Raw genomic sequence first — 23,539 nt, forward strand, 5'->3', positions numbered from 1 at the left:
CGGTGCACGCCGGGAGCTGTCACTAGGCCCTCAGGCTCCCGGCCTCCGTGTCGCTGCCGCGGTTGCCAGGAGAGCGGCGCCGGCAGGGAGCGGCCGAGCCCCGGCAGGTAACAGCGTCCCCGCCCCCAGCGCGGTCGCGAGGCCGGCCGCCGGCCCCGAGCGGCCTGCTCTACCCGGCTCGTTCCCGAGCCGCCGGGACGCCCCGCGGGTCGGCTGGTGGGTTGGGGGTGTTACCGCCCCGGCCCCGCCTGAACTCGCGAAGCCGGCCGGCCGCCCTCTGGTTTCCGTGGAGGCTGGAGTTGCGCGGGACCGGCGGGCCGGGGCCGGGCAGCGGCGCCGCGAGGAAGGCCGGGGCCGCCGGGGCCGGAGGCGGGGCCGAGCCTCCTGCGCAAGGGCCGCGCGGTGCGCGAGGTTGGGGTGGAAGTCGCACCTGTGCGATGAGAGCGCGCGGATGCGCTTGTGTGTTGGCGGAATCGAGGCTTCGTGCGGTCTCTTGCATCTGGGGGATTGGTTTAGGATTGAGGAGACACAAATAACCGCCCTGGTTCATATTACATGCGGGGGGTTGGAAAGGAGTGTAGAAGTTTATTAGAGGAAGTCAGATCAGTTATAAGGAAGTTGTTAACAATCATCACCTTTGATTCTCAAGACTTTTAAAGTTGCAACATAACAATAGTCGCTTGTTCGGTCTCCTCCAGTCTCGGAGGGGGAAGGGGAGTTGGCACACTACTTTTTTTAAAGCTAAGTAAATTGTGTTTTGATTATTCTTACACTTTCTTAGAGTTCTGTGGAGTTTGAGAAATATAAAGATTGGAAAATTCTGATTTGGAGATTGCAGTTAAAGCAATCAAAACTTTTTTTGTGATTACAAAAAAGATAGGAAACTAAGTTTTTGCCTGAGAAATAAACCCCGAACTATAGAAAGACAAAATCCTTCAGTTTCGATGTTGTTGGTTGTCTTGATGTAGACATAAGATCTCGCGTTTTACTGTGGATAACATATGTTAGCTTTATGTTGTAAGTAACTCTCCACCTGATAAACAACAGTGATTTTGTTGAGCTGACAGAAGTTATAACAGGAGTAAATTAAAACCAGTTGTAGTGCAAATGCTTTATTTTGAAGTGATTACTTTCAGCCACTCTGAACTAAATCATTACCCAGAATTACTAAACAATAGATCTCCAGGTGACCCTGATTATTAGGAACCCGAGACTCAAAGAATTAAAAACATCTAAGTTAATACACAAACCTGGAAATGTAACACCATAACCAAAATGTTAAATGTAAAGTAAATGTTGTTAATTAAATGTTTGACTATATGCAGTCAAAGGAGTCCTATTTAATAGTTAAACTAGTGGAAAGAACTCTTGCCTGGGAAGGAGAGCTTTCATTCAAGTCCTTTGTTCTCCTGATGACCAGGTGTGATCTCTCTAGGCCTCAGATTTGTCATCTGTTTAAGAGAATTTCATAGGTTCACATTTTTCCAAACTGTTTCCCCTGAACACTGTTCTCAATCCATTAATACTCTTACTGCCCCAAAACAGTGGTCCATGGCAAATAATTTGGGAGCACATTGGTTTACATCAGGCTTAACTTCTGATTTACTTTTAACCGCAAGACTTCTCAAAAGCTTTACTACTCTACTAATACGCACGTACACCTCCAGGGTGTAAGCTTCCCAGGGAAGGTTATCCAAGCATTTCCTAAACTTACCTGGCCAGAGAGCACATTTTCTCATGGCCAACCTGTTAACGTCTCCTAGAGTATAATTACATAGAATACCAATATGAAAATTACTGTCGTTGAACTGAGTCCCCTTTCAGCTCTAAAATTCCCTACATGATGTGCCTCTGTGGTGTTCAGCTTAAGTTTGGTGGAGCATGAAACCAAAAAAGCTTCTATTTGCCTTAGTAGGATATTGAGGATTCACATAGGTTTCTGTGAACCTTAAAGCTTTAATTTATGGCGGAAGAGTATCGTCTTTTTTCTGGTCTCTTGATGCTCTTCTATAACTGTAATTAATTCAAGTTTGGAATTTGATTTTATGGTCAAGTTATTGATTTTATTAAGAATGGCATTATAAAGTTCCAAAAGTAAAGACTTGTTGATAATGGCATTGTTTTTTACAGTGATTCCACTTTCTGGTCACGAATTCTTAACCTATGAAATGTGATAAAAGCCACTTGAAATGTACTTAATAACTAAACAATTTTAAGAGCTTAGATCGTTGAAAAGAGTTAAAGGTTAAAATGTAAATACTAAGGCACTTATTTCTAAATTGCTTACAAACAAGGTCTGTGTTGAATACAATCTCAAATCATCTTGCTAAATTCTGTCAGGTGTCAGTAGCACACAACCTGTGTGGCTACTTCTGTCTATTCTTTGTTACTTTGTTAGGGGTGAGTACTGTTAATGTGCTCCTTTGTTTGAGGGGGTGGGGAACAGTACATTTAATTATAATAGGTAAGCCTTAATTCAGGTAAGTTCTGTCCCTGAAATGAAACTATTAAGTAGAAGTATGGAGCTGCTATTTTTGTGTAATAGCTAACAGCTTTTGTTGCGAATTTATTATATGAAAATAAGTACTTTTGATCCCCTTGTCTGAATTGGGATTTCCCTTCTCCTTATTGTGTTTACCTCCCCTTCCCAAACTCTCCAAGCCTGAAACCTCAATGATTTTCTTTGCATAGGTCAAAGATATGGTATCACCCTTATCAAGGAAAAATTTACATGTAATAATGTGCACTCGTTTTATGTGTACATTATATACACACCCATGTAACCACCACCACAGTCAAGATTTAGCACATGTCACACACCACTCAGGCCTGTATTGTTATGCTTTTGTTCTCTTTGAATGTTCTCCCTGTCTCTGCATGTCTAAATCATACCTGTTAAGTTCTAGCTTGAATGCCACCTTGTCTGTGACTCCTTTAATTACCTCATTTTGAAGTAATTACCTTCTTTTCTGACTTTCCTGTTTACATTTCTTTGAACATTTTTTCTGTCCTTCATGATGGCAAAACCAACGGCATGCTCATAGTAGGCAGTTACATTTGTTGACCAAATGGAAAGTATAGTATTTCTCAAACTTGACTAAGTCATTCTTATATCATCTTCAGAATTTTGGCCATATCTGCATACTTCCTGTATACTTACTTTCTTCATATTTATCAATATAATTATTAACATAATTTTAAAGGAAACTTGAAGTAACCACCATAAATAAAAAGCAGGTATCTGAGATTTCCTGATGTAGTCAGAGGAATTGAAAGAGAATGAAGGGAGGAGAACTTCCTCGTTTGATTCAGTGTCACTTAGCCCTGTCCTTGGGCCGCATAAAATCTTCTCCCATCTGATTGGTGGTCAAAATTTGGGAGATACTGGCTTAATCAGGGCCTGAGAATTCCTTAGAATTTTATCTGTGAAAGAACTGGGAAATAAAGCCTCAATTGCAAATTAAAAGGTGTACTGAGTTTCATCTTTGTATTGCATTTTTAAAGTTAAATAGGATCATTATTGAATCGGTAAATGTCTGTTTTCTTCAGAAATGTTTTTAATATTAGTAATGTTACTTTTACCAATAAAACACCTTTTTGTTATTATGGTACATTAGCTTTAAGATAAACCTTTGACTGTAGAGAAATAAATCTAAATTTAAAACCAGTTAAAGGCTTTTATATGACAAAGTGATGACTGTTGATTCAGGAGTGATGAAATGTTAATAATATGTTTATCTGGCAAAGCTGCTATAAGAGTAGATGGCAAAGCTCCTATAGTCATTATAAAAGAGTCTGATAATCTCCTCTACTTCTTCCTCTCATCAATTCTCAAGTTTGAGCTGTATATTTTTATTTCCATCTTGCAGAAGACATGTCCAGCCTTTTTTCTTCTGAGGTAATGAAAAATTCTCCTCTCTTAATGGGGTTTTATATGAACAAGAAAGAAAATAAATTCCCTACTCTTGTTCTATAAAATATACTTTGTATCTCAACTTGCTGACGTTATTTACCGGTGTATATCTATATTATGCACTTAATGTTTAAATTACCATTGTTTCATGTTTATGAACAAAGAGTTTACGTAAATAGACCATTTACTTTGGTGCTACTGTTTTCCAAAAACTACTTTACCTGAGTGGTAATACTAGGTAATCTAAAGTTCTGGAATGCAACCTCAATTTGGAAATAAGACAGGAGCCCTTTGGATGAATAGTTTTTATTTCATAAAAAACCCTTCACCCAAGCAAGTAGTTTCTTTCCTGTGTCTGTACTATAAAATAAAGCAGCATTGTAGAAGCAGTGCAAATAAACTCTTATCATTTAAAAGTGACAGCAGACTGGAATCCGAAAAACTATAAAAGCATAGCAGGCTTAGTCCTTTGCATTATACATATAAATAGCCCTACATTTCCAGTTGCTTTTGCTTGTGCTGTTATTTTATGAAAAAATACAGTAAAGTATCAGCCACCCAAAGCCCTTAGTAGATGCGTTATTGTGATCAATCAAATTTTCCAGATAGTTGCAATTTTTTATATTATATACCACAAATGCCATCCCATTCTGTAGTTATACTTTTTGCTTATCTTCAACATGATGAAGAGTCATCACTTGGCACAGTGGCTTCTCATACACACATACATGTCTTACAGTGTTTCTCAATTTTTTTTTGCATTTCTAATTATGTTTTTTATTGAATATTGATGTACAATATTATATAAGTTACAGGTGTACAATATAGTGATTCACAGTTTTAAGTTATACTCCATTTATAGTCATTATAAAATATTGGCTGTAGTCCCCGTGTTGTACAATATATCCTTGTATATTATTCCATATATAATAGTTTGTACCTCTTAATCCCGTACCCCTGTTGTCCCTCCCCCTTCCCTGTCCCCACTGGTAACCTCTAGTTTGTTCTCTATATCTGTGAGTCTGCTTCTTTTTTGTCATATTCACTAGTTTGTTGTACTTTTTAGATTCCACATATAAGTGATATCATACAGTATTTGTCTTTCTCTGACTTATTTCACTTAGCATAATGCCCTCCAAGTCCATCCATGTTGCTGCAAATTGCAAAATTTCATTCTCTTTTTATGGCTGAGTAGTATTCCATTGTGTTCCATACATGTACCACATCTTCTTTAACCATTCGTCTGTTGATGAACACTTAGGTTGCTTTCATATCTTGGCAATTGTAAATAATGCTGTTCTGAACATTGGGGTACATGTATCTTTTCCAGTTAGTGGGGTTTTTCCTCAGATATATAGCCAGGAGTGGAATTGCTGGATCATATGGTAGTTCTATTTTTAGTTTTTTGAGAAATCTCCATACTGTTTTCCATAGTGGCTGCACCGATTTACACTCCCACCAACAGTGTAAAAGGGTTCTCTTTTCTCCACATCCTCACCAATATTTGTTATTTGTGTTCTTTTTTTTTTTTTTTTGACTGCGTTGGGTCTTCGTTGCTGCATGTGGGCTTTCTCTGTTTTCGGCGAGTGTGGGCTACTCTTCGTTGCGGTACGCGGGCTTCTCACTGCAGTAGCTTCTCTTGTTGCGGAGCACGGGCTCTAGGCACGTGGGCTTCAGTAGCTGTGGCTCGTGGGCTCTAGAATGCAGGCTCAGTAGTTGTGGCGCATGGGCTTAGTTGCTCCGTGGCATGTGGGATCTTCCCGGACCAGGGCTCGAACCCGTGTCCCCTGCATTGGCAGGCAGAGTCTCAAACACTGCGCCACCAGGGAAGCCCCTATTTGTGTTCTTTTTGATGATAGCCGTTCTGACAGGTGTGAGGTGATATCTCATTGTGGTTTTGATTTGCATTTCCCTGATGATTAGCAGTGGTGAGCATCTTTTCATGTTCCTGTTGGCCATCTGCATTTCCTCTTTGGGAAAATGTGTATTTAGTTCTTCTGCCCATTTTTAAATCAGGTTGTTGGTTTTTTTGATGTTGAGTTGTATGAGCTGTTTATATACGTTGGATATTAACCTCTTATCAGTCATATTATTAGCAAATATTTTCTCCCATTCAGTAGATTGTCTTTTTGTTTTGTGGATGGTTTCCTTTGCTGTGCAAAAGCTTTTAAGTTTGATTAGGTCCCATTTGTTTATTTTTGCTTTTATTTCCTTTGCTTTAGAGACAGATCCAAAAAAAAATATTGGTACAATTTATGTCAAAGAGTGTTCTGCCTATGTTTTCCTCTAGGAGTTTTGTAGTGTCTGGCCTTACATTTAGGTCTTTAATCCACTTTGAGTTTATTTTGTATATGGTGTTAGAGAATGTTCTAATTTCATTCTTTTACATGTAGCGGTCCAGTTTTCCCAGCACCACTTATTGAAGAGACCATCTTTTCTCCATTGTACATTCTTGCCTCCTTTGTCATCAGTTAACTGACCATAGGTGCGTGGGTTTATTTCTGGGCTCTCTATTCTGTTCCATTGATCTATTTGTCTGTTTTTCTACCATAACATACTGTTTTGATGACTGTAGCTTTGTAGTATAGTCTGAAGTCAGGGAGTCTGATTCCTCCAGCACCGTTTGTCTTTCTCAAGTTGTTTTGGCTATTTGGGGTCTTTTGTGTTTCCATAAAAATTTTTAAATTGTCCTAGTTCTGTAAAAAAAATGCCATTGGTATTTTGACAGGGATTGCATTGAATCTGTAGACTGCCTTGGGTAGTGTGATCAATTTAACAACATTAACAATGTTGATGTTAAACAATTTTAAAGTTTCCTTGACAGAGGTTTTTCTCCTGAGGAAAAAAAGAAAATATGGTACTTGCTTTAAAGTTAATGTCTGTCATTTTGGAAGAAGAATAAATATTTAAATGACTTCCATACTGTATACCACCAGTTTCATAGGTGTTACACCAGTTAATCAGGATTTCACCCTTGAGCCTGAATGAGGGGTTCCAGCAGAATTACTTATCTTTTTTTTAATGGCAACTGGCATTTTATTGGAAGGCTGTCTTCAAAACTCTTTGCTCCAAGCCTACCTGATTCTATAATTTGAAGCTGCCAATTTTATGTGATCTGTTAACTACTTTTTAAATTATGGCTTTTAAGTTATAATAGAGGTGTGGTTTAAAAAGGAATATATTATTTGAGAATAAACTTTTTAGTTTTCTTTTGCTACGTAACATTATCTCAAAACGTAGTGACTTGAAACAACAATATAAATCTCAGGAGGGATTAGGGAGCTGCTTGTCTCTGAGGTTCTGGCTTGAGGTTTTGTGAGGTTGCAGTCATCTAAAGGTTTAATTGGGATTGGAGAACCCCCTTCCAAAGTGGCTCACTCACCTATTGGGAAGTTCTTTCTGCTTGTTGAAGGGAGGCCTCAGTTCCTCCCACAGGGGCCTCCCCACAGGGCTGCTAGAATGTCCTTTTGGCCTAAAGGCTAGCTTGCCCCAGAATAAGAGATCCAAGAGACATCAGGGTGGAAACCACAATGTCTTTTATGGCCTGGTTTTCACTTCTGCAGTATTCTATTTATTGTTCACATAGGCCAGCAGTAATTTCGGGAGGAGACTACACAAGAGCTTGAGGATCGTCGGGGGCCATCTTGGAAGCTAGCTACCACATCTTGTAAAGCTAGTATGTGAACATGTCATTAAGTAATAAGCAGTACATATTTACTCAAAATGCAGTTTATTCACAGCTCATGCTTTTAGAAAGGATATTCAAAGATTAACTTACCATGCCACTTGAAGATTACTAAACAAAGCAAGTACTTTATCAACAAAATTCTTAGTCTCCATGGTTCTTTGGGAATGATGAGATGACTGGGTTCAGATATAACACTGAAGATACAGGTTTTATTCCTTTTGATTTTCTTACTTCTTATGAGACGAGGGAGGGGGAAAAAAATGCCACATACTACACAGCTGCTATTTGATTTTCTTTAAGGTTACTATTCATTCATATACCTTTAAAAAATTAAACTTATTTAATACCATAAAGAGGGAATAAATCATGTGATTTTAAAAGTATAAAAAAAGTATGCAGTGAAAAGGCTCCATCTCCCTGGCCCCCATCCACCCAAGTTCCCACCTGGCCTCCAGGAAGTAATCAGCTTTACTATTGTCTTGTGTGTTCTTTCAGAGCTATATCATATGTATGCAGATTATATGAATATATATTCCCCCCTTTTTATATTAATGGTAGCATTCTGTAAACACTATTCTGCACCTTGATTTTTTACTTCATATGTCTTAGGAACATTTTCTAAATCAATTAGACTTTATTCTTTTTACCACTGGAGTATATTCTATTGTCATTCAGTTTTTAATATTTATTGGCTTTTTACTGTAGGTCAAGCACTGCTAGGAGCTGGGGATGTGAAAGCTAAAATGATAGATAAAGACTGTGTCACGGGGATTAACACCCCTGGGAGTCACAGTTCGATTACAGTGAAGCAAAGTAAGTTCTATGATAGGGGGTGTACAGTGTATAGTTGGAGTCCACAGGAAAGATGTATGTATGTGAATGTTGGGGAGATGTAATGGTCAGGGAAGACTTCCCAAAGAGGGTAAAATCTGAGGCCTGAAGGATGAATAGGTACTAGCCAGGTTAAGTTGTGATTCAGTGTTTCAGGCAGAAGGAGTTTTTTAAAAAGACTTTATAACATATTACAAAGCTGTAGTAATCAAAACAGTGTGGTACTGGCATAAAGACAGAATAGAATAGAAAGCTCTGAAATAAACCGTGGTGTATATATGATCTTTGAGAGAAAAGGAGTTGTTGTTTAGTTGGTATAGAGTTTCAGTTTTGCAAGATGAAAACGTTCTGGAGATTAATTGCACAATTTGAATATACTTGATAACACTGAACTGTACACTTAACACTTGTCAATGTGGTAAATTTTATGCGTTTTTACCACAATTGAAAAATTGACATTAAACTTTTCAAAATGTGGCATATATGCATTTTTAAATACTATCCTGTAATGTAAGCCATGTTTCCAAATATTGACAAATGGTACTGTTTAAAGAATGAGCCAAGTCAGAGGAGTTGAATCAGAAGGTATTGTGCAGAGACATAGCATTTCAAATATAGTTTGATAGAAAAATTTTAGGTGATGAAAAGGAGTATGGGGCCTATCTAGAGAAGAAATAGCATATGTAAAAGCACTGAGGTGGAAGGGAGCAAGTCTTTGAACAGTTGACTAGTGTTAAAGAAAAAATATTCAGTGACACTTCTTAAGATGGTAAGGCCAGCCTTATTCAGTATCATCATCATAGGTGTAGGGACCACTGCAGTGGGATTTTACAGTGGAAGAGAGAGATTGGCCTCAACTCTCAGCGTGGGCATGTGGGACTTTATAGCCAAGGAGTAGTTGAGGGTCAGTGGATGGAAAACTACTCTTAAGAGGAAATATCAAGAGTAAGAGGGGATTCTGGTTAAAACCAACCTAACAGGATTCTTGCTGCAGACAGACCAGGATGATCAGTAGTTGGAGGGTGAGGACCCTGATCAGATATTGAGGGAAATCAAATATTGAGGGTGGAGGATTCTGGTTAAACTGACATAGCAGTGTTCTTGAAAAAGCTACATTTTATAAGAAAGTGCACAGACGGGCCTAGGAGAAGGTTCAGAACCCTGGCCAAAGTTTGGTCAAGCAAAGAATCTTTGTCACTAGGTTTTGCTTAGCTAGAACAGAAATATGCATTGTAAGATTGAAAGAATGGGTCTAGTTTATGAAAAGACTTTAATCATATGATTAAAAGCTTGCATGTATATACTTTCTAAGTGATTGAATGTCACAGCTGTAGCAGTGATGAGAGTACTTCCTACCTGCTAAGTAAGCACTGGGCTGAAGTGCTTTTCATGGTGTATGAGCTTATTTTTCTGAGCTTCCAGCAGGGAGTTATATGCTCAAACTCTTTTTTGCTGTGTAAAATTAATTGGCTCTTAGAAAGCTGAAGGTAGTGAAAGATAGATGGCTATTGTAATAGTCCAGGTGGAAACTATTCAGGAGCCATGGTTAAAAGGCCATTCTGAAATATACTGTCTACCACAGTCAACTTCAGCTGAAGGAAATAAAAAAAAAAGCTGAATTTGTTGATAGATTTGAATATGAGAATAGGGAATGAAGCCAAAGCTCATGCTTGTGTGATTGTGTGATTGGGAAGATGATGGTGCTGTTTTACTTCAGTAGTGAAGTAAAAAAAAAAAAAAAAAAAAAGATGACGACGTTCAGAGAATAATAATAGCAGTGCTTGACAGGTTTCTTGTATTGGAGTGATATCCTAAAGAAATTTAACAGAGTAGAGTGACTGTGAAACAGAAAGTAAGGAGAGTCTAATAGTAATGATAACAGTTGATGATTTTATCAGTGCTTTGGAGGGTACCTAGTTTTCGTAAAGGGCCTCTGAATAAAGATCAAGCAATACCTTATTTTGGTTCTGACTCTATTAGGTGCTTCAGAATTTACCAAAGTATCTAGAGTTAATTCTCTTGCAGAGTAATAATACCTCAGCAAGGTTTTGTTCTTTCATATGTGTGTTATTAATACTTTTGTTCTATTTTTACCTTAACCATAAAACGTGAGAGGGAATGAACATTGGAAGAGACGTAGAAGAAGCAAGGCAGGTCCGCTGTAGGTAGCACCTCATTTTTCTCTGTGAAGTTTCCTGATGTCCTTCAGATTAATTCTAGTCTCTTTCCTTTACCCATCAAGGGTTTTAACACTTACAAGGCTACTTACTATGTAGCACCATTGTTTCATAGCTTTGAGCAAACCAGTGTGCACAAACACAGGCATGGTTTGTGTACAGTGTGAATGCTTTTTTGTAAATCCCTGTGTGTAAAATTACTCAGCTAAAATGTTGATGCCTCCCTGCTTGCGTAATATTTTGATCCTATCCTTTATATGCATAGGCATTGATTGATTCTGCATCTTAATGAGCATGTATGTGTGTATGTTTTACTCCTCATGATTATACTTTTGGAGCAGTTTCAATAAAATTCACAAAGGAAAATAAACCTTACTGTGTAGGATTTTCTTCAGCTGGGAAAAAAATTATATCTTTTTTCACAGGTAATAAAATTTGTTTACAGATACTCGAACTTAAATACATTACAGAAAAATTTGTTTAGTATATACAGTATAGTATTTTTATGGTAATTTGTATAGCAACCAGTCTATTTTAAAGTTGAATAGTAAAATTAATAGTATATTGTTCATTAATTTTTTAATGCTGAGACCATTATTGTTAAAGTACTGATTTAAAAAAAATGAAATTTTATTTGAAACAATTGATTAACTTAATATGGTGGGTTTAATTGTACTGTAAAGATTATTTTTGCTTCTTTTACTTTGTTTCTAGTAGTTTATTTTAGTTAAGAAAATATTTCTTTCAAAGTTTAAGCAAAATCATTATTCTTCATTGTTAAATGAAGAAAATAGCTACAAATGAACATATTTATTTTGAGGAAGATACTTTCTGAAAAGTGATTTTTTAAATAAACTTGGAAAAGTACTTGATAGGATAGCTAAAAGTTAGATTTGTCCTTTATCTTGTTTCACATCTTTCTTTTTAATCACTCTGACTAGCTACTCAGTTTTATCATTACTGTTCTTATGTATAAAAAAACAAGCACTGTTTTCTTGCTTCTTCCTAATTGAAAACAAACCAGAACATGGTCAATCTGGATAATTTAGATTTTCTTTAAGTGTATTATTCTGATATTTACTCTCAGGCTGACTTACCCTTGCCACCTAAAACATTTCTGTTTCATCCCCCCTCCCATCCCCATCGATAGGGAAATCAAGCAGATTTTAATATTAGCAAATGCTAAACTTTAAAAAGGTATGTTTTAAAAAGGCATATGAGAAGTCCCAAAGGCAAAATTTAGTTGTTTTAGATTCTCAGTTTTAAATTATCAACACAACCATTTCTTTCTATAGATATGTTTAATACAAATATGACTAAACTAGAATATGTAATTGAATTATCAGTGATGCCCATAGGTTTCATGAAAATGTGGGAAACTTCTTTGAAACACTTATTTTCTGAACTATTATTTTGTCCCCTCCTACTTAACAGCCCTCATGAATTATATATCCCTTTCCCAAAAGAGAAATAAAATAAAACCTGTCTTTACTGGGTCTTGTAAAGCATCCCTTGGGTGCTTAATAATAGAATTTATAAACTAGATCCAACAGGATTCATCAGCCCTGGGCATCATTAATTTGGGGAAGCCACACCTGTATTGTTTCTGGACACACAACCCAAACCTGTAGCACCTCTCTAGGATTTAATCCCACTTGAGAGCATATTTTTACTTGTTTAGAATTGTTTTCTCGGGCATGTAGATTGTACACACTATATATAGTTCTTGTACATACTATATATATTATATATAACAATACTATGTATAGTTCCTCTTCCACTCTAGTCACTTATTGAATTAGAATCACTGTTTTACATGTAACAACCAAAACAAAACCCTTTTACATCAGAATTTATAGTCATTTAGGCTTACACTTTAACCTAAACACTTGCAATATCAAGCAATGAGCTAGGTAGGGGTATTCAGAGTTGAGCTTTTGTCACTGTGCTTAACTCAAGGTCTGGAAGGAACAACAGAGATATATTATGTACTTACATTATTACAGTTTTTTGTTTTGTTTTGTTTTGTTTAAGAAATAAGTGCAACAGGAAACGAAAATACAATGTCTAAAAACTGGGGAGGTAAAGAGTCAAGAAAGGCTAGATAGCCTGAACAGGTTTTTGAAAAATGAAAAAGAGAGGAGAGGTAGGATATGCCAGGCAGAAGAATTAAGAGCTGTGATTTAAAAGTAGTTCAGAAAGATAGTGATTAAGGACCAGATGCAGGGGTCAGCCTGCCAGAGTTCTGCCAGGTTCCTCCCTTTACTCTCTGTGGAACCTCAAACACTAAAGCATTCATATGTACGTGGACCCATGAGCATACCTGCCTCATGGATTTGTTGTGAAGATTACATGAGATAATTCGTGTAAAAGAGCTTAGTGTAGTGCCTGCCACGGAGTAATTAATTCCTAAGTCAGTTGCTGTAATTATCATCATCTTGAATAATGTATGGGCAATGTTTATTTGCCTGGTGTGCTTTGGGGGCAGGATGGTTATCTTTAACTGAAGGGCATATGTTTAGTGTTCACTATTATAGCTATTTACTACTTGATGCTTACCGTAGAATCCCAGCTACCCATTAATGGATCATTTTAAGTTGTAATATGTGCCTATGCTTTTCTATTTTCTAAATTACTTTTCTTCATATTGCTTATGTGTCACAAAAATCACAGAATTTAAAGGTACAAGGAACCTTAAGTTACCACGTTTATAGAATTCAAAGACTATTTTTAACAGATGTATAATTTTGTATATGTCTATTGAAAGAAAAAGCAAAATTAAATCAAGTTTGCTGTTTTTCACTCCGATGGAATGCTGGGATTCTTGATTTTTCATATCTTAGGTTTTAATTTTTATAGTTTTTACCGAAAGCAAAAGTGAAAATATAGCTAAATATAGTAAAGCTATTTGTCAGAATTTTCTTCAGCATGAGAGTGTCACCTAATTAATTTTAAAAGATTAGACCTCTGGGAGTATCATACTTAACAGATTTCCTTTCACAAGGGCTAGAATGACATCTTCCACATTAAGAAGTTATGCCTAATACTGATGCTTAAACTGAACTAATTTATAATTTGGTAAATTATAAATATAAATTTAAAATATAATTGGATACAGCACAATTTTTATAGGTGTTCTTAGGAGAATCTTTTAATTTTTTAAAGCACTTAATAGCAATTTTGAATATAGTCTGTTTGAAGGGAGTGCATGTTGGCTACGCTGGTTAGAAAAATAGAGCTAATTCTACTGTTTTCTACAAAGCTTTTCTCAGAGAAACAAAGCAAAATGGTTTGTGAACTGTGTTCACATTGACTACTTCATTTATTCAAAGCATTTGAGGGCCTACTATGTGTTAGTCACCTTTATGGGACTGCTGATACAGGAATGAACAAGTCCAGTAGGGCTCCTGATCTCATGACATTTGCATTCTAGTGAGGGAGGGTAGATAGGAAACAAGCAAATAAATAGGATAATTTCAGACTGTAATAAGTGCTAGGAGGGTAATCATGTGCTATTCTAGAGTAGATGTTAAGCTTGTGGGCCGAGCGTGGGCTACTTGAGAAAGGCTTCTCTGAGGGTTTGATATTACTTGGAGATGGGAAGGAATTTGCCTCACAAAGAGTTGACCTAAGAATTTCCGCGTGTGGAAAATAGCAAATGCAAGATGCCCTGCAATGCAAAACATGTTGCTGTATTTGAGTTTGGATGTTCTTATAATGATACAATGTGATTTTAAAAGATCTCTGGCTTCTCTGTGGATGATAGCGCTCAAGAATAGAAGCAGGAAAAAAAAAAAAAAAAAAAGGAATAGAAGCAGGATTCAGTGGCGTGCTAGAGTTGACACCAACCAGTTAGAAGAACAGAAGAGGAAATAATAGAAGAGGTGGTAATATATTTAGGCTATATCAGTTAAATGCTATTTGAAACTGTAGAACTAGGGGAGATAACTTAAGGGAGAGAAGAGAGGAGAGCTCCTGATTGAGCCTTGAAGTACTTCAGCATTTAAAAAATAATAAAATAAAATAAAATTCGAATAGAGAAAAGAAGCCAACATAGACTGAAAAAGACTGGTTAGAGAAGTCAGAACATACCTTGAGAGCCAAGAGCAAAGTACTGAATGCTGCTGAGAAGTTGATTAAGATGATGGGCTAGAGAAGTGACCTTTGGTCACTTTCCTGGTGACCTTTACATGGGTGGTTTTCTTGGAGGGACAGCATCATGAGGCATTTTAATTTATTTATTTATTTATTTATTTAATTTATTTATTTATTTTTGGCTACGTTGGGTCTTCGTTGCTGCGCTTGGGCTCTCTCTACTTGCGGCAAGCAGGGGCCACTCTTCATGGCGGTGCGCGGGCTTCTCATTGAGGTGGCCTCTCGTTGCGGAGCACGGGCTCTAGGCACGCGGGCCTCAGCAGTTGTGGCACGTGGGCTCAGCAGTTGTGGCTCGCGGGTTCCAGAGTGCAGGCTCAGCAGCTGTGGCACACGGGCCCAGCTGCTCCGTGGCATGTGGGATCCTCCCGGACCAGGGCCTGAACCCCTGTCCCCTGCATTAGCAGGCAGATTCCTAACCACTGCGCCACCAGGGAAGCCCACATGAGGCATTTTTGAGTGGGCTGAAGAGTGAATAGGAGATAAGGGAGTGCAATAGTGAGTATAGAGAAATCTTTCAAAAAGTTTTGTAACAGTAGAGAACAGAGAAATGGGTTGGTAGCCAGAGAGCCTATGGGGGTGAAGGGGAGGCTTTTAATTTTAGTTTTTCACCATGAGAGATTCCAGGGCTTATATGTAGCGTGATCCTGTAGAGAAGGGGAAACTGGTGCTGAGAGAGGAGAGAAAGCCAGTAAAGCACTTGGGGAAAAGTCTTGAGAAGGCAAGAGGAGATGGAATCCAGAACGCAGCAAAAGGAGGAGGGTCCTTTGTTCCTCAGAGCAGGAGGGAAAGTGGAGAATATGGGTATAGGTGGAGATAGGTTTGTAGATTTGTTGGAGGGAATGTAAGAGTGTTCCTTTTTCTTCTGTTTTCTTACATAATTTGAAGCTTGGTCTTTAGCAGTGATGGAGAAAAGGTGGTATTAGAGCTTTGAGAAGAGAAAGTATGAAATAGTTGTGTCAGGCAGGTAAGGTTATAAAGGAAACATGGTGGATTAGAACAGTGTTGAGTGTTTGAGGTTTATGTTTCTCAATTTAAAGGGCAGTTGGTCAGCCTGGTTGTGTGATTTTTCTCTAGCGATGTTCAGGTGCTTGGGTTTAGGCATAACTGAGCTCAACCAGAATTGGAATTTCCAGGTAAGTGTTATAGAGGGAGTAAGAAAGACACTTCACTCCCTGGCCCTGAGGTAGGATTGGGTATAAGAAGGAAAAAAGTCTCCATGAGAGTGAAGAGCAGTGGTTCAGTTAGAACTCTAAAGCCAGATTGCGTAAGTGTAAATCCCTGGCTCTGCCATTTAACTGTGTCACGTATATTTCTATGCCTCGGTTTATTTCTCTGTTAATGTTGACACTAATAATGGTAAGTACCTATACCTCAAAAGATCGAATAGGATTAAATGAATTTAAATATGCAAAGCATTTGAACAGTGCCTGGCATTTAGTTAAGCACAATATAAGGTTAGCTAAGATGCTGGTACCTCTGCTACTTTGAAGGTCTTATCCTTAGAATATACTTAAGACCAGCAGGTGGCAGGACCTGCAGAGAAAAGCTGAAGATCTGTTGATCCTGTGTTTGGAGTTTCCTAGCATATATACCATTTGAAGGTTTGAGATTGGGTCAGATTGGTGGAAGTACAGAGCGTCAGGGTTCTAGTGGGTGATCTTAACCTATTTGTGAAATAACCTGGTAGGTGTGTTCTTCTATCTGTATTGTTAGCCCTCCAGGGAAGTTACTAATTTTCTGGAGTAACTAGCTTCATAAATTGGTTAAATAAATGATTTGCTAAAGATTATTTAGTGAAAGTGTCAACATTGAAATTCAGAACTTTTGATCAAAATGAAATAGATTTGTCAATAATTGCCACATTCCTTTGTTAGATGGTAACAATTACTGGTTGATAATTTTTCGTTTCGTCAAAAAATTTTGGAAAAAGCATTTTTATAGCATTTTTTAGGTGCTTTTTCTTTCATAATCAACAAGTAGGGTTTTTCCCCTGCATTGCATGATGCTTTAAATAATTTATTCATATACATTCTTGGGATGTGGTAGAACGCTTGGACAGTCCCCAGGTATATCTTTAGAATTGGTTAATACTGAGTAGTTCCTGCTGTCTTCAGCCCTCCCCTTATCTTTCATGGCAAAGGAGGGAGGGAAGTGGAGAGCTCAGTGATAAGCAAACCAGCCAAAGCATCGTTGTGTAGTTATTCTGAAATTAAGTCTGCTCATTTTTTATAACCATTTAAACAAAACTTTTTTAAAATTCAGATGCTCTGTTGGAATGTTTTATTTCTTACTTAAATTTTACCTTTTTACACTGTAAAGTGTGAAAAAATAAACCTGTACTACCTGATCATTTTCACAGGGCATAATTTGCCTAGAGAAATTTATGACTTTATTTAAACAGCTATTTTGTTTCATTTTTATATTTGAATGACAAAACACTATACTAAACATGTTTCATGACAAGTTGGGTTCAATTTATCTGAGTTAACAGTTTGAAAGAACTGCAACTAAATTGTCAAGTGGACTATAGATCAAGGCAGAAAAGCTACTTATTAACAGCTCCTGAAAGATTATAAATGCTATTTTGACTTTTCTGTATCACTTTAAGAAAAAACAAGTTAGAATTTTTATTTGTATTTATTTTTATATTTTCACATTTACTAGTTATATTAGTTATTGTATCTATTGGGGTACAATAGACTGGTTTTTTAAATTTCAGACCAAAACCTCATTTGATGGAGGTGATGGATATTCTTGGTTTCTTGTTTAGAGTGATGGAAATGTTCTGTATCTTAACTATGGTGAGGAATCTTCAGTGTCATGATGGTTTTATGGGTGTATGCATTAGTCAAACCTCATCTAACAGGTGCATTAAATATGTGTAGTTTAATAAAATAGTAAAAAAAGAAAAAACCAAAGCACGTTTGGCAATGATACATTTTAATTTGCATTCATGAGACAATGGGAGATAAGTTACTGAGAGTCTTCAGTTTCCCATTTGGCTGCCAATAAGTTCAGAGCCATATCTGATGCTTAATTATAATTTATTAACCCTTATAATTAGCATAATTGCTTCCTAGTACTATGTTTTGTTTTTATTGGTAATAATTTTGTTTTTAGAGCATTTTCTATGCCGGGCACTCTGATAACTTTAATAGGTTCTTTTTTTTAATTTTGACAACCACTGAGGTTGATATTATCTCCTTTTACAGATGAGGAAATGGAAGCTTGGGGCATCTTGCCCAAATTCATACAGCGAAGTAAGTGTAAGAACTAGGATCTGGATTCCCAGCTATATTGACTTTAAAACCCCTGCGCTTGGAGGCCCTGCCCTCTATTGCCTATCTTTCCATGGGCTGGGTTTTCCACGAAATACTGTTTTGTTATTGAATATGAGTATTTTTTGCCATGTGCCACCACCCTTTTGGACAAATTGCAGCATATAAAGTTTCCTCGATGCAATAGGAGAATATGTTACATTTGCATTATGATCTAAGCCAGTGATGTTCGAAGTGTGATTTGTGGACCATTCGTAAATTCTTTGTTAAGGAAACATGAGACAAGCGCAGAGAAGAAAGTAATCATTTAGAAACATTTATAGAAATTTGATGCCACTGCAACAATTAAATACATGATTTTATATTTTAGAAAAGCATCAGTCAGCAGTGGGTTGTGGAGAAAACTGGTTCTTTACATAGATAGAGAATTACTGATCTAAGCTTCTTTAAAATAAAATATGGGAGGAAAAACCCTGAGAACTGGAATTTTCATTTATTATATATTGGATGGAAAATTCAAAAGTGGTGCATCATCCCTAGACTTCTCTTCTGATATATAATAAGTAATTTTATTTACATTAAAATCACTGAGGAAGTATAACGAAATCTGACCATCTTTTCACACGAAAGAAAATACTACAGCTCACTGCTGATGAAACCTCTGTAGAATGTCCTTTCTTAGTTTTCAGCTGTTTTCATAAGATTTTGCTTTTGATGTTCTACCTAGTATTATATGTGTCCCATGCTGTATGTACTCTTTTTAATCATATTTAAGAATTTAGAATTTTTTTAGCTAAATAAGTAAGAAAATCCAAATTTCTTACCTGACTCAACTTTTTTAGCTGTAAACATGTACAAGAGTTATAAACCCCAGAAACTTAGCTGGTCATTATTGGTTGGGTTTTTTTTTTAATATATATATATATACCAAATAAAAAAAGTATGTCTGAAAATATGTCAACTGAGGTAACTTAGTTTCACAATTATATTAATACCCCAATTACAGATAACTCATATTTTCATTGTTAGAAATTACTAGTAAATTGATTTTCAGATTAATCTTCCCTATGCACAAATATTGTATATCTTCAAAACAGATGTGTTATCTCTTATACTAGAAATACTGCTAAGGAAAAAAATGTACCTCTCAGTAAAATTTATACATGTGCTTTACTCTGTCTACCACTAGTACATTCTTAGGTTTATCAGTTAGAATTTATTGTTATTTTATACTGTTTTCATACACCTTCAGAAAATCCAATCAAGTTGATTTTTTTCCCCCAAGTTTAATTGGTTTTGCAGTTCTTTCTTCTCTTTCAGAAGAAAAATTATAAATGTTTTATAAATGTTTTAGTTTGTGTTCATTCTAACCTTTCTTCCATATTTCACCATGTATTAATATTTATTAGTTATCAAATTTTATAGCTTTAAATGTTTTCGTATGTCAGTCTTTTGTATCTGAAGCACATATTGCAGTGTCTTTGTTTATAGTTGTGGTCAAATCTAGTTTAAAAAATTTTTAGAAACCATAGATTAATCATAAAACAGCTTGCAGAATTTTTAATTTATTCCCAGTCTTAACCATTACACTTAAACCACTTTGTATGAATCCAGCTTGAGCTTCACTATTGTAAGTTATGTGCTGTGCAGCATACGAATATATATAAAACGTAGTTCCTGCTCTCAAAGACGTCTACCCTAGTAGAAGAGTTACATATCCAACTCTTCTATAAAACAAAATCAATTTTGAAATGGAAGGTAGTTGAGATAATTTTTGATTCACTTATTTAAATTTCACAGTCATCTTGGATTTCGCAGAGTAATACTTCAAAATACTGCTTTATGTTTGGTTTGCTGCTTTGAGAGTCCAGACCATGAAGATATAACTATAAAGTGGGTTTTTTCCCTCATAAACTTTGTATTAAGCCCCTAGGGTCAAATATCGCAGATTAACTGTCTTAAAGGATTTACTTTACATTATTCTCCACTCCCACCACTCCCAATGGGAAAAGCATCAATAAATCAGGTATATTCTCTCTAGTCAGCATCCAAACATACTGCTTGGCACATGGTGTAGTGAAGTGAATAATTTCATATGTCAAGTGACTCTATATTTAAGGTGATATTCTCTCCAAAGACGGGATTTAGGATTTGTCTGGTTTTGTTTTTATGGATTAAAGAGTTGAGATAGAGAATTGGGAAGTGTGTATTGCTTCTTTTTGGCATAACCTTAACCAGGGAAATTTTGATTTAATAAATTAAGAGATTTTTAGCTTTTTTCAGGCAAACAGGTTTTTATTAATATAGGGTACAGTCTCTAGGGTAGTGATTCTTAGCCTTTTTGAGGATTACTTTAAAAACTATTTTTGAGAATATTATAAAAGTAGGCTATTCCCCAATAAAATGTAAGATGTAAATTTTGCATGTAATTTGAAGTAATGCACAAATCCCTAAAGCCCATTTTTATATGTATACATATATCTATATATGTGTGTATATTTTACATATATAGATATATATCTTACATATATACACATATATATAGCTCTATACCTTTATTGAGATATAATTCACATACTATACAAGTCACCTATTTAAAGTATAATTTAGTTGTTTTCAGTACATTCACAGAGCTGTGTAACCATCCTTATAAACAATTTTTTTATTGAAGTATAGTTGATTTACAATGTTGTGTTAATTTCTTCTGTACAGCAAAGTGATTCAGTTATACCTATGTATACATTCTTTATTTATATTCTTTTCCATTATGGTTTATCATAGGCTGCTGAATATAGTTCTCTGTGCTGTACAGTAGGACGTTGTTGTTTGTCCATTCCATATACAACAGCTTACACCTGCTAACCCCAGCCTCCCACTCCAACTCTCCCCCAATCCCCACCCCCTTGGCAACCACAAGCCTGTTCTCTATGTCTGTGAGTCTGTTTCTGTTTCATAGATAGGTTCATTTGTGTCATCTTTTAGATTCCACATATAAGTGATATTATATGGTATTTGTCTTTCTCTTTCTGACTTCACTTAGTGTGATCATCTCTAGTTGCATCCATGTTGCTGCAAATGGCATTATTTTGTTCTTTTTTATGGCTGAGTAGAACTCCATTGTATATATACTACATCTTTTTTTTTTTCTTCTAACTATCTGTATTGTATTTAAAAAAGGTTAACATTTAAAAACAAAGAACCATTATTTTCTTTGAAATCATTAAGCTTCTTGCACATCTTAAGCTTCCTTCTTCTGCCTGCGTTCTTCTGCCAATTTATTCAGAAATTTCTTTAATTTCTGATAATGAGGAAGGCTGCTGCAATGAGTATTCTTTGCAACGTCTTCATTTGTGTAAAAGAGTGAACACAGCTTACAGTAAAACCCTGTTTTAGGTATCACATAGTCTATACCAACAGGAACATTGGGCTGGTATGGTCCAATCCTGTACTCATCTGGGATTGTATAGTCCTCCTTGTTTTCATCACTGTGGCCATCTGCGTTTTCACTTGTATCTTTGTTGGGATCATCAGCATTCTCAGCAGATTCAGCACCTGGTTCTGTATTTTCCTCATTTTTAATTCCGTTTTCCAACGCTGCTTCATTTTCTTGGTCAAGTTCCTCGATCTTGTCCACCTTAATTTCAACCAGACCATCATCATTTTTGTCACCAGATTTAAATGCCATGCCCGATTTACGAAGTTTCTGAAGTTCCGAATCTTCCTCATCACCAACCTCATCTAGAGTGACAAAACCTTCCATACTCCCTGGGAAACGACGCTTTTTTAAGCTTTTTCTTCGCAGTTGCTGAAGCAGTCGCATTTGCATCTTTTTTCACAACTTTGTCTGAAGGTTCCTTTTTCCCATCAGATGCCACATCCCCTAAATTAGCAAGATCTGTCTCATCTCCCACTGAACTGCCACTTTCTAGCAGTGCTGCTGCTGCTTCTTCTTCATCTACAAGTAGCTCATCTTCAGGTTCAAGAAGCATGTTAGGTTCTTGTTCTGCCTGGTCATCCTTTGTATCTTTTTCACCATCTTCTCCTGATTTCTCTTCTTGTTCTTTACCTTCGGTTGTACTTTCAGTCTTTTGGGAACCATCAGTTTTGGATTTCTTATCACTTGGAGATTCTTTGCCATCTGGAGAGTAAGATCTTTTCCGGGACTTGTCTTTTTTCAGTAAGTCAATGCCTCTGTTGGGAATCCTGAGTACCAATTTTTTGTATTTTTCAGACAGGTCAACTTTTACACATCTCCCTTGAAACCAAAGGGCCTTTTTCAAACGGTGGTCAACCATTGCCATTGCATCTTCTCTGGTCTCCATCTCAATAAAGGCCTGACTTTTCATCCTCATCAGTATATAATTCTTAATTTTCCCATAAGGCTCAGCAAGCTTGAAGACAGCACTGTCAGAATAGCCAGAATGAGGTAAATTGCTGAGATGTATCACACGTCCAAGCTCTTGTTTTTGATCAAACTTCTGGTCTGGCTTCCCTTCAGGTTTCTTTATTCTTTTATACTTCTGGGATAAATGAACTCTCACTGGCTTGCCAAATACTAATGCTGGTGTGGTTGTATAATAATCCACTGCAGCCTGAGCATCTTCTGTGGTTGCCATTTCAATAAATGCCTCATTAATTTTATTTAGAATCAGATGATTTGAAATGACTCCAAATGGTTCCACCAGCCGTAATAGTTGATATCTCAAGTTTTTCCCTCGCTGGAAATCCATGATGTGAACAACTCGGCTAGTTTCCACTCTGCCCTTTTGCATGTGTCTTGGTCCTTGCAGGTTTCCATTTCCAGCACCCAGATTTCCTCTTGGTCCAACTGCTGGTCCCCCAAGATGAAATGAGGGAGGCGGAGGTCCCAGAATTCCTGGTGCTGGGTTTGTAGATTGCTGCAACATGAATGGATCACCCATTGTGTGTCCTGTATCATTGTCAGGATTCCATTCTGGGAAGATTTCAAGAAGAAGCTGGCATCGACGACTGTGACTTGCTCCATTGATATGTTGACTCCACTCCTTAAGGAGAGGGAGAGGGAAGAGGAGAGGTACCTCTCTCCAAGCGAGCGGGACGCTGAGGCTCCCCACCACACCACATCTTCTTTATCCATTCCTCCAGTCAATGGACATTTAGGTTGTTTCCATGTCTTGGCTATTGTGAATAGTGCTGCTATGAACATACGAACTTTTTGGATTAGAGTTTTGTCTGGATACATGCCCAAGAGTGTGATTGCTGGATCATATGGTAATTCTGTTTTTAGTTTTCAGAGGAACCTCCATACTGTTTTCCATTGTGGCTGCTCCAACTTACATTCCTACCAACAGTGAAGGGGAGTTCCCTTTTCTCCACATCCTCTTCAGCATTTGTTACTTGTGGAGTTTTTAATGATGGCCATTCTGACCGGTGTGAGGTGGTACCTCACTGTAATTTTGATACACATTTCTCTAATAACTAGTGATGTTGAGCATCTTTTCATGTGCCTATTGGCCAT

At 36.9% G+C, this 23,539-nt stretch overlaps 1 protein-coding gene and 1 pseudogene across 3 annotated transcripts in view; one reads left to right on the top strand and one right to left on the bottom strand.

Annotated features, from left to right (window-relative positions):
- DOP1A (DOP1 leucine zipper like protein A) overlaps window positions 1-23,539 on the top strand; it is a 112,210-nt gene that overhangs the window by 2,127 nt on the left and 86,544 nt on the right. For 2 of the 3 annotated variants that reach the window (XM_068551677.1, XM_068551679.1), the window contains exon 1: window positions 19-107. The exons of the other annotated variant lie outside the window; for it this stretch is intronic. The gene's annotated coding sequence lies outside the window, so the exon portion shown is untranslated. Of the gene's footprint in view, window positions 1-18; window positions 108-23,539 lie in introns of those variants that run through there. 3 annotated transcript variants of the gene reach the window in all.
- LOC137769235 (matrin-3 pseudogene) lies at window positions 21,191-23,084 on the bottom strand (annotated as a pseudogene).

This window comes from Eschrichtius robustus, chromosome 9, assembly GCF_028021215.1.
Source record: "Eschrichtius robustus isolate mEscRob2 chromosome 9, mEscRob2.pri, whole genome shotgun sequence".
Taxonomy (NCBI): Eukaryota; Metazoa; Chordata; class Mammalia; order Artiodactyla; family Eschrichtiidae; genus Eschrichtius; species Eschrichtius robustus.